The sequence below is a fragment of the Prosopis cineraria genome, unplaced genomic scaffold (assembly GCF_029017545.1).
Source record: "Prosopis cineraria cultivar Desert tree isolate PC_DT_omini unplaced genomic scaffold, ASM2901754v1 PC12, whole genome shotgun sequence".
NCBI classification, from domain to species: Eukaryota; Viridiplantae; Streptophyta; class Magnoliopsida; order Fabales; family Fabaceae; genus Prosopis; species Prosopis cineraria.
In genome coordinates this window covers 13,636,097-13,646,958 of record NW_026555343.1, presented here as the reverse complement: position 1 = coordinate 13,646,958, position 10,862 = coordinate 13,636,097, and the positions used below count along the sequence as shown (strand labels likewise).

The window sequence follows — 10,862 nt, the reverse complement described above, 5'->3', positions numbered from 1 at the left end:
TTAGTAGAATTCAAACTCTAGACCTTCAAAAAAATATTACTAGCAAGAGTTCCAATAATTAACCACTCTCCACTTGCTACAAAACTAATTTAAAATTTAGGATCATTACAATAATCATCAACAATTGTCAAAAAATAATAAGCACTAGTTAATGAAGCAATTTTATAACTACCCCAAATATCATCAAATAGCAATCTAGTTTGTTTAGCCTTCATACAAGAATCACAAGACTCAACAACTTTATTTTTTTCTACTGAAAATAATTCTAATTTCTCAATTTTCAAGTCTGAAGCATGTCCTAACCATGCCATAGGTTGGATTTGTGTCACACCCCAAAATAGAGGGTGACCGGCACGGGCGTGAACCATTCTCACATTCCTGTAAGCCTCCAAATGAAAATTTATTTCATTTTTTTAAGAAAAGAACAAAATTCAATCAAATAATATGGGAATTAAAATAACTTTTTTTTAAATTCATTATTATAAGAAAGTGTCGATATATTTGTAGAAATTTCAGCAGAACCTCCCCTGTAACTAGGATCTCCCGAAAATTCTACAACAAAATTTTTTACAACTAACAGTATAAGTCAGGAGCATAGCTCCTTCTAGCTAGCAACCAATATATAAGCAAAAATAAGATTCATCAACAACCTATGTGGAGCATCTACTCTTTCTTTCAATTCAAAAAGACATACAAATTATATATTTACATTAAAGTGGCAATACCAATCAAAATAGATCCACCCACTGTAGCTAGTTGCCCTTTTTGAGGTCGTTGGTGGAATCGGCGTCAGCTAACCAATTTGAGGCCAAATAATTCTTTTCCAATGAATAGCATTCCCATGATAAAAACTTTAAAATTTAAATTGACAATCTCTAATAATGGTGTCAAGAAATTGAAAGTAATTCCATCAAAATTTATAAGCATGTAAGTCATAATCATATTTGTAAAATAAGAATGAATTGAAAACAATTTATGTTATCATGCTAAAAGAAGTCAATCTGCTCTCATATAACTCAAAACAATACCAATTACTCTTTAAAATCAGGTAAATTTTGAAAACACATATTAATTAACATTCAAATTTTTGAGAACTCAACAGAACAGGATATAAACATGAACACACAGTTCACGAGGGTAAATAACCAAACGCGGCTTATGCCACGAAAACAAACGTGGACACATCAATCTACGAGGGTAAGTAACCAAACGCAGCTGAAGCTATGAAACAAACGTGGACACACAGCTCACAAGGGTAAATAACTAAATGAGGCTCAGGCCATGAAATCAAACGCGGGTACGAAGCCCACGAATACCAAACGTGAGAATAAAACTCACGAAACAAACTAGCTAGTGTTTAACCACAGTGCGCTATGGACTAACGGAACTGCCGTTAGTAGCAGTGTTCTGTATAGAGTTCTCTTAGAAATCCCATTTCAAACATGCGAGAGAAATAATTATTTGTAAAGTCAAATTTTCATTCTTAAGATCAAACTCGCATGAATTATTTTAAATATATGAAACTTGTCAAATCAACACACCATAACAAATGTACAACTTGCGCTAATCATGTAATCAAGAGATTTTTAAAATTCAATAGGCCAAGGTGCCTTTATCAATATTAAAAATATATTTCTTGAGAAAGAACACAAATCATAATACGACTATTCTTTATCATTATTTCAAAATTTCTAAAACTAACATAATTCATAAAAATGAAATATTTTAATAAAAGATTTTCAATGAATGCTCATAAGGAATGCTATTCACTTACCTGTTGAAATTCTAGACTCCCGAAAGTATTCTTCTTTTAAGTCTTTTCAGGGTCTTGTTCTTCCACACACCCTATAAAATATAAATATATACAAATTTAATAACTTTTTAATTTATAACACAACCTTCACTAACCACCATTAAAATCTCAAAACCCAAATTTATGATTTAAAGTTAACTCTAGCATTATCATTCATTTCTCTTATTTTCTTCATAAAACTTTAACCATGCCATACTATTTCCTTGGAATAGGAGTTTTCTCTCAATCTTTGCATCATTTACCTTAGGTGCATTACTTCTACCTCTTCAATTTTAAGCCTTTAACCATTCACCAAAAATCAAACAAACTCTAAATATACACATAATTGTGTGCAAGCCCATAATTAAATTCCTTTACAAAGCTACAAGAGAATTCCTAAACCAATAATTCCCATCAATAATTAGAAGTCAAATTTTTATTTCCTCATACAAGCCCTTCAATGACATCTCATAAGTACCAACAATATATCCAAGCTTGTCTCTTTCGATTTCAGTCCAGATTTTTTTTTCTTCTTCTTCGGTCATGGCAGCAATATAGAGCACACACAGATTCCTAGTTTCTGTAATACCCCCCAGCTACTCACACACCCATATTTATGAGGAAAAAGGAAGAGATTGAAGCTTCTAACCTCCAATGAATCAACAGGCACTGACAGAGGAAGGAGGACAATGATGAACAGTGAAGAAAACTGCCGCCATGAATGAAGAAGAATAAGCTCAACAATAAATAGAAAATGAACCCAAAAGGAAGAGATTTTTGCTCACCCAAATCTTTTATACCCACGCGAACTAGAAGCTAAGAGAAAGAAAAACTTTTCATTCTTGAATCAGCAGCAGAGGCGGACAAACAGCAGGAACTTGGAAAAAAAATCACAGTTGAGGTGAACGGATAAGCAGAGCTTCGACGGCGGCTACACGAACGACGTTGCTGGCTTCGGTGGAGGAGGAAGAAGGTAGCTTCAGTTGAGAGGCAAAGCAAAATGTTGGTGCTCTCAAAGCTCTTTCTCTGGTCTAGATCCATCGAGAAAGAAGAAAGAAAGAGTCTAAAGAAATTTGATGAAACCAATGGCAATTTGGTAATTTCGCATGACCAGAAAAATAAAAAAAATTCAACTCTTCTTTTGTACTTTTCCGAATTCGAACTAAAGACCTGATATATGAAATCTTCCTCAGCTGCCACTAGACCAAATCTCTAACTTGCTATATTTATCCCAAAAACTAATTTAAGTAAGTTACCCTATATATATATATATATATTTATTTATTTAGTTTAAATTTTGTTGGGGTTATTACAATTTGTTTGTCCTTCTTACAGCCATAGTGTGTCTTTCAGTTGGCATGTCTTCAAACAAATATAGCCCATCACAACGCTTCCCTACTCCAATCAAGTTCCTCGTACGTAAGTCTTGTATCACACAAAAGTTCTTAATAAATGTTACTGCACAGTCATATTCATCTGTTATTCTAGGAACTGAAAACAAGTTGTAGCTAAAATTAGGAACTTCTAGCACTTTTCTAATTTTTAGCCCATTTGGCATACTAGTTATACCAACACCCGTCACAAGTGTAATGCCCCTATCGGGTGTGTTCACTGGTCTTTGAGGAATACATCGATCTACTTCTTCTAGCTTCCCTTCTTCACAAATTATGTGATCAGTTGCACCTGAATCGATCACCCAAATTTTGTTAGAAAATGATCTACTTGCCATGTTTGTAGTTAGCTGGGTTGCTTGCACGTTTCTTGTTATGTCACAATCACATCCCAAGCATTGTAGAAGCTTTTTGTACTGGTTCATTAATAGTCTTGGTACCAAACTTTCATTAGTGTCTATCATTGTTGCTTTTGGTCCTCCTCTCTTGCCACCCCATGAGCTTTGCCTCTCCTTCTTGTCTCGTCCTTTCTTCCAATCTGGCGGGTAGTCGATCAGTTCATAACACTGATCTTCTGAGTGACCAATCTTTTGGCAATGATTGCACTTTAGTTTCTCCCTTCGTCCACTCCACCTAGCTCTATCATCTTGCTGTCTCATAGATGTTTGCACTTGGAACGCTACAACGTCTTGGACTGCCCTATGCACATTAGAGATTTGTCTCTGCTTTTCATCCTCAGCCACTAGATGATACGCATTGTCTAAGCTGACTTGTGGCTTCATGCTCAAGATTTGGGTTTTAATAGTGGTAAAAGCCTCATCTAGTGCTATAAGAAAATCATAGAGCTGCTCTCTCTCCTTTCTCTAGGAGAGTTCTTTCTAAATATTACATGTGCACCCATCACAGGTGCACCTTGGCCATGGTGAAATTGCTTCTCTTTCATCCCACAGCAATCTCAGCTTTGTATAGAAGGCTGGTACTGAGAGTTTTCTTTCCTTAGCAAAGCTATCTCTCGTCAAAGTTCATATGGTCGCAGAGCACTTCCTTTTTTGAACCTCTCTTCAAGGTCGCTCCAAATCTCGTGCGCCGTCTTTGCATATCTCACACTACTTCTTATATCTTTGCTCATAGCTGTTTTCAACCAACCTTTTACCATTGCATTGCACCGCATCCATTGTGCAAGATCAGGTGAGTTTGCTTTTGGTATTTCTATTGAGTCGTTCATGAACCCAAACCTGTTTTTAGTGAACAGAGCATTACTCATGTCGCTCACCCATTCACCGTAGTTTCCATCATGTAAGACCTCGCCCACTTAAATTTTTCCAGGATTACCTGACGGATGCAAGTAATACGGAGACATTGCATCAACAATGCAGCTCTATGGTCCCTCGTTGCTCTTAATTGATTCTGTCATTTTTGTTGATTAGAAAATCTGGATCAAGACTAATGCTGTGATACCATGTTAATTATGTATGGCAGAAATAATTAATTCATTGCTTAAAAAGATAGTTACACTGTGAGTCTATTTATACATCTGTACATGAGAGAGAGAGAGAGAGAGAAAATAGAAACACTCGATAGCGAGACACGCGGGATTCACACAATCATATCCTATCCTAACAACATTACATAATCCTTTGTAACTATATGGATATCTATCAAATCTCACATTATGCATGTACGGAGGTGTAATTTGTTGTCCCAAAGCTAAAAGATTCGAAGCTCAAAATTAAAATAGACTAATTTTTGCATTAAAATGTACCTTCGGCAAGATGGAAGTTGCTATGACAACAAGCCATTTTATGCAAAATGTCTACGGAGAGTTTTTAGGGTTTGGGGGAGAATTTTTGAGCCAGTCTGACATTTACCAGCTGCTAAACGTCTATGAAGAGTTTTGAAGTGAAGAAGGTGGAGAAGCTTGGATTATTGTGGGAATCATGATTTTAAAGTATACTTATGGGTACAAACATCACAGAAAAAATAAAATCAGAATTAAAATAAACAAAATAATAAAATGCAATGTTTAATTCCATCTTTGTATATTGGACGGTTGTGCTTATAATCGTCCAACAAGAAATGTCGTATATCGCATATTTTGTAGTAGTGTTTAATGCATTTTCTTAAATTCAATTGTATTTTACAAAATTAATTCCAACTTATTTTCCATAACCTAAATGAAAAATGAGAATTATTAATGCCTAGTCATTATTTTGATTGGTTTTTTTTTTTTTAAATAATGTGAACGTCCTTGTCATACCCTTGTATTATATTGCTTTTTTAACCCATACACTCACAGCGTTACAATTTATTTTTCCTTTTTCGTGCCTGCATCAAGCAGCTAGCTGCAGGAAACAAAGCGAAACAAGTGTTTCAATCAGATTTCTAAGTTAGAAACTTACAGAAGAAAAAAGAGAGTGGTTGTAGAATAAAGGATGCTGATGTTGGAGTCTTGAAGAAGACACTGGATATAAAAATAAAGTGTGTTGAAACTTGAAAGTGAGAAGGAGAATCACATTCAAATATTTTAACTATTTAATTTTTTTATCAACTTTAAAATTCTAAATATTATTCCTAATGCTTGAACGATATTATTTTCCGAGAATAAATAATTTTTTTATCTTAATTTTTTGGCATATGTTTTTTTCCTTGAGTTATAGTAGACTTTTAACAACATTTTGCTCTAAAATTACTATCTGTTCTTGAAGATTGAAGAGATTCTTATGCTTGTTTGCATGCAGCAAGACAAGTTAGAACTTACTTCTTTTTTATTATTTGTTATTGTTATATTCAAGTTTCAACTTCTTATACTGCAAGTATTTCTGTTCAGTCATGATAAATTTTTTGTTTGGAAATCACTAAATAATTTAAATTTTCAAATCTATAATTATAAAGTTTTTGAAGTTAAGATTCATTTGCGTAAGCGTACAATAAAAAATGTATGATTAACTAGTTGCATGATTTCATAAAAAAATATTTTATGTTTGAGAGTGAATTAATATGAACAATAAATGATCTGTTTCTATTGTGTCTAGGTTGTTTTCTTTAGTTTTCATTAGGGATAAAGTCGAGAATAAAGGCCGGGCTTGAAGAACTACCCATTTAAGCCCATTTTTATAAGGGTTTGGGCTTGAAAAAATGACATTTTTTAAGAAAATTAGGCTTTCAAGCCCAGCCTCGATAAGTCCTAAAAAAAAGGTTTGGGCTCAGGCGGTCCTTTTAGACCCATCTTTGTTTTTCCTTTAAAAAATAAAATATTTTTAATTTTTAAATTGAATTTAAATTTTAAAATATATGTTTATATTTTAAAATTAAAATTTCTATTATTTATTTGAATTTTTAAACATTGTAATTTGTATTTTTAAAAAAATATATGAAATATTAAAAAATATATTTACGGGCCTAACCCTAAGCCTTTTATATAAAAGCATGACTTTAAAAAATAAGGTATTTTAGAAAAATCAAACTTAAAGACTCAAGCCCTTAAAGGTCAAGACTATAAAGGTCGAGCCCATATGAGTCGAACCTGCCCATTTCCCAACTCTAATCAAGGACAAATCTAATATCACATACACAGGGCCAGAATTGGAAAATAAAAGAGGAGGGCTAAAAATTCTTGATTTTTTTTTACAAGTAAAATGCATACAATTTAGAATAAATTTCCCCCCTCAACAAAAATCAATGCTTATTTTCTGCTTGTTGTTTCCTTTTTTTCCCCCTTTAATAGCATAAGGAGTACATTTCGCCAACAACAGCGAATTTTGGCTGAATATCTTGTTGTTTCCTTGCTTTGTTCCTTTTCTCAATATGAAGTAAAATTTTCAACTAATTAGCTCTTACTTTTAGGGGGAAGGAATGGAAATTAATCAAGGAACAAGTAAGGAAATGAATCTGATTAGATAAAGCAAAGTGCCTCACAAAAGAAAAGGAAGAATAAAGTGATTGGGCTGATTATAAAAATAAAAGCAGTCATTATAAAGATACGAAGGGCACAGGAAGAGAAACATTTTCTAATTAACTTTGTTCCATACACAAACTTAGCTGTCTATTCGTTTTAACCCCACATCATCCAATAAAATGAGAAGATGGTTTGCTGTAATTATCACTTATTGCTCATATTAATTTGTTCCTAAACATAAAATATGTAATAACCCAAAAATTTTGGAAAATTTAATTGATAATGAGGAATTTTAAGTATATTTGTATACATTTTACGGACAAATTTAATGAGCGCGTTGGTAGCTCTGTGGAAACCTCTCTCGATGTTTGGTTCCCGTTTTGAGCTCTTGTAATGCCATAGGTGATATTTTATTTTTGCTCTGGGTTGGCAAAATTTTAGAAGTACCCCACACTAAAAAAGAAAAAAAAAAGGAATAAAATCATCAGATATTCTATCCCTCCTCCAATCTCCATTCCGTTATCGGCACTGCACCCAGAGGGAGAGAAGAGCCCGACCTCCTCTTCTCTTCTTCCTTCTTCCTCGTTTGATCTGTCACTCACCGGTCATCGTGAGTGCGTCCGTGCCGTTGCTGGACGTTTGGGTCGCAAGGCTCTTCTTCTCTATCCCCATTTCTAGTTTCTACTGCGTCTGCCGAGAGAGAGGGGGTTCCAATTGATGTTTCTGTTCCCTCTTCTCGCGGGTGAGTGCTTTCACGAAGGAGCTGGATTTGTCGTCATCAAGGGTTGTCGATCAGTTCGGAGCTCTCTTTCCTTCTCCCCTGTTTTATCCTGCCGAAATCATCTTCTCCCTGTTCGCCACTGCCATTGGTAAGGGTTTAATCCTCTCCCTTTGTTCCTTAATTGCTCTGTTGGCTGGTCGATTTCCATCACTATTCCCTCCTTTAGGTTCGATATGTATGTATCGCGTAGATTTCTGAAAAAATGAAAACGGAGGATAATTAAAAAGAATAAAATTTGGTTCATCTTCCTTGTTCCTAGGTGGTGCGTGAATGGGAGAGTGATTGTGGTTTAAGGAAGCTGAAACTTAAGTTTAAAAACACATCTTTGTTAGATAAAATTCACTTCTGTGTTTTTGGCTGTTGTACGAACAAGAAGATGGATTTAGAATTGATTTCTTTTGAGCTTTAAACTGTTTATTTATGGGGAATTGGACTCGAGCAGCACAATAAATTTAAATTTAGATGTTCAGATATTATTAGACAAGAGATTTGAAGAATCTTGATTGAATGGTTAGGTTAGTGGTGTTAAGGACTAAAATTTGAACTTAATTTATTCAATCTTTATGTTGAAACTTAGAAAAGTATTGATATTTCTTGAATATATGTGTGTGTATTAATGTATTAATTCATGCGCTGAGATGTACAGCTTGAATCTTGAAACGTGAAAGGGGGATGATGAGATTTTCTTTGATGAATTGTTATTTGGAATATACACACACACACATTATTGATTGAATTCAATGTTGCCTCCTGCAAGTTGAAATTGATGCAAAGTTATTTTGAATATGTCAAGGACTTGGGACAGGGATGTGCCATTGGGTTGTTGAATATTAACCTCAGGGAAATTAAAGAGTAGTTTGGGTGATGCTCAGATTAAGTGTAGACTTATATGAAATTATTAGCGATTTGTAATTAGAGAATTCTATAATAATAATAATAATAATCATAATAATCATAATAATAGTAATGGTAATATTGTGAGTTTTACAAAGTGTGAAAGAAATGACAATATTTTTACTTTGGACATTAGGGAGTTAAGGAGCGATCCATATAGCAGAAGTGACTAATTAGGAGTAAATTAAGTATTTAGGAATGTATTATTAATAAGTGAATAACATCCCAATTAACTTAACAATTAAATTTTCTTAAATTTTTTCTTAAAATATCTTTATGCAATACTTTGTTTAAAGACTTTGCTATTTTTTTTTTTTTACAATCTAGATTGTACTCTCTACTTATCCTATTTTTATTCAATTAGTTTATTATTGAAATTATTCTATTTTATCAAAATGTTATGCTATTGGATCCAATATGTAATGAATCGATTATTTATTTAGAATAATTCTATTGTTTAAATTTTGTATTTGATTTGAAATCTATTAATATAGTGATTTGTGCATGGAAAAATTGTTGGAAAAAGAAGCTGATAATTGAACCTTACATTTTGAAAGAATGATTTTAAAATGGATGTTTAGATCCATGCTTGCTTAATTTTGATTAAAGGGACTGAATTTAGAATGTGGGTATCTACCGACAATTCCGATAGCTCTTTGGGTGCCATGATACACCTAATTAGTAAGATGCTTATAGGATGTACTAACCCTGTACGTAGGCCAATACACATGAAATGGAGGGATGAATATTCATGAGTATCATACTCACACTTGTTTCGTGGGTTTCGTGGCTGCGCTTGTTTCATGGATTTAAGCTACACTTATCGATGACTTACCCTCGTGAACTGTGTGTCCACATTTGTTATTCATTCTGATAAAATTTCATTAAAGAATATTTGAAATTACTATTTTCAAAACTAATTTTATTAAACAAGATAATTTTCATGAGTGAAATTTTTTTTAATGAGCTATGCTATTTTTATCTGTTTTATATGAATGTTGTTGTTGGAAAGTGAAATCTGATTGACATGTTATCCTTACATAAAAATGCTTTAAGATTAAGTGCTTAAATGAAAATTATTTGATTTAAATTATGCACTACTGCCATTTTTTTCCAACTGATTTAGTTAAATTCATGTTTATTCCATTTATAATTTTTTGTTGTATTTCCTTTAATTTTAATCTGGGATATTATTCACCGGAAAAGATATTTTTGGCCTCAGATGTACCAAACTTGTATCTCAAGGTATTAATTGAGGAGTTCTATTGCTGAATTGAAGTGGAAGAGTTACTTGAGACAAGTCTCAATTCAATGAGAATTTGAACTTTGTATTTTTGTCTAAGTGTGGCCCAAGGGCCTCCACATAAATTGTAGGTAGGATCCTTGTCTTTCTTCTAAGATTGTATATTTGACTTGATATTGTAAATTGTTTGTTGTAGAAATTTCTAGAAGTCTTATTTTAGAAGAGGTTTTTTTTTTTCAAAATTTCTTTATAAGTTCGTGATTTCTAGTTTATATGAAAAGTATAATAAAAATTTCTAGTCATCATATTAAGGCATTTAAAGTACTAACTAGGGAGTTTCTCTTATCAAGGCTTAATAGATGTGAGTTTTGTGCCTATATTTTGTGTCCATCACACTTGATTTGTGGGGTATGACAGAATATAACCTCTTTATGAAATTATGAAACGAATCTTAACTTTAAAAATTTTCAAAAATTTAGTCCAATATAATAGACCTGCGTATCTTTTTTTGGGATTTCATTTTCATTGCTTCTTGTTCCTCGGCTTTAAAACTCTCTAATTCTTGAGTTGTTTTCACCTCTTTCAAGTTTATTTCTTCTCTTGCTTCTCTTGTGATTGTACATCTTGTTTCGCACTATTTTCTGCAATGAGAAAGTCGGATCAGGAGGAAATTCCCATGGAAGCTAATAATTTAACGAGGAAGGGACCGTGCTACAGCAGATTGCAGGAACTGTTGAAGAAGCAGTTCGTTTCATCAATTCTTTTTCTGGTTACTCTGCATTTTTCTTAGATTTAAAAGGGCATTTTTATCTCACTTTTTTTAGGTGCAATGATCACTGTAATATCAAAGGTGGCGCAATGTCACA

The 10,862-nt window shown here is 33.2% G+C and overlaps 1 long non-coding RNA gene across 1 annotated transcript; it reads left to right on the top strand.

Annotated features, from left to right (window-relative positions):
- The first annotated feature begins 7,549 nt into the window (after window positions 1–7,549).
- On the top strand, window positions 7,550–10,214 carry LOC129288944 (uncharacterized). The gene is made up of 2 exons (XR_008588103.1): window positions 7,550–7,947; window positions 9,976–10,214. It is a non-coding gene; the product is annotated as an uncharacterized LOC129288944 (long non-coding RNA).
- Window positions 10,215–10,862: the final 648 nt, after the last annotated feature.